Genomic DNA, 1,557 nt, shown 5'->3' on the forward strand with positions numbered 1-1,557 from the left:
CAAAGTCCTCAACCATTTCAGGTCGAGATAGTAGTCACGATCCATAGTGGGCACCGGGGTAACTAGAGGCATGTACTCCGAAGAAGCCTCGAAAGAGGTTAGCTTTTCAGCTAACCGAGTGGCGATGGCGCCACAACTCAAGTATCGGGAAGAGGCAGTGGCCATCAAGGCAAGGGTAGAGGAAACCATCGAAGGAGCATTAAAGACCACTTTCCTGGTCCGCTCCGGGTTCAAGTAAGACATCAAAAGTAACACCTCATGGTTGTTCAGCTTACTAATATCCGGTCGATCATAAAGGAGGTTCGAGAGAGAACGAAGAAAGATCCTCAATGTGACATGCTGAACGTCATTAATCAGCATGTTACTCGAGGTAGGAGCTGGTTTCCCGGTCACACAAGGCATTAGGCGGCATACACCGCACTCCGCAGGGATATCGGTGATGGAGTCCTTGGGAGGCTTGGCCAACCCAAGGTAAGAAGCAAATTGGTCCATAGAAAGCAAGAAACTAGTGTTCATCAATCGAAACTCAACGGTATGGCCAGCGGGGTCATAGATAAAAGAGCTCATAAACTCCAAGGTAAGAAAAGGATACGAGTGTTTCCTCAGCCTATACAAACCCATAAGGCCCAAGGTCTCAAATATGTGACGGACATCCGTCTCTATCTCCAATTCCTCCATCAATGTAGTATCTATACACCTCGTTGGTCTCATCTTACGTTTTTGTAAAACTACAAAACGCTCTCGCTGTTTGAAATCAACAAAAACAACAGAAGGGTACTCTGGAACTGCGGGTACCACAGGTCCACTCCCTTCCCCCATCTCAGGTGGATTACCTCTTCCCCTTCCCCGTTTACTTTGACGGGTTCCTATGTTCAGTCTCGGCATCTGTTTCAGCATATGACTTAAGCAACTTGCACAAACACGTAAAGCATATACTTCATGTAACTTGAACTTAACATACTCAGTTAGGCACACCAATTCACCAACAAATTTCAACATGTGAAGCACATAATTCATTCTATTAACTTTGAATACTAAGCTAAGTACACACGTTCACCAGCAGTTTCCCAAATTTGACATATAAGCTCCGTTTACCACTACTTATAAGCCATAGTTGTGAAAGAAATTTATCATGGTGATTACACATGCTCAACAAATTCGAATATCCTAGCATGATTCTAAAGGTTGTTCCAAACACACTTCTAATCACATGTGAGGCATTCTTACTAGTTCATGGAAAAGAATAACTTAGAACATATCATTATCACCCTTCAATATTATGAACAACAACTCAATTAAAATTTTCAGACGGTCTTTACAGGTGTGATAATTTTGGCATATTTTTCATCAATTATCGTCTCTATTATCATATTGAAGTTCAATCTTCACTTAAACAGTCATATACCACACCAAATTCCAATTATAGATCACGAATTTCCACTTGAGGCACTTTTAAGACGGAGTTTTAAGGAAACTTTCTAAGGTAAAATCATCAAAATCTATCCTTCAACATGATATAAACAATACATAGGACGCAATTCTACCATCTAACCATTG

This window comes from Silene latifolia, chromosome 9 (assembly GCF_048544455.1).
Source record: "Silene latifolia isolate original U9 population chromosome 9, ASM4854445v1, whole genome shotgun sequence".
NCBI lineage: Eukaryota > Viridiplantae > Streptophyta > Magnoliopsida > Caryophyllales > Caryophyllaceae > Silene > Silene latifolia.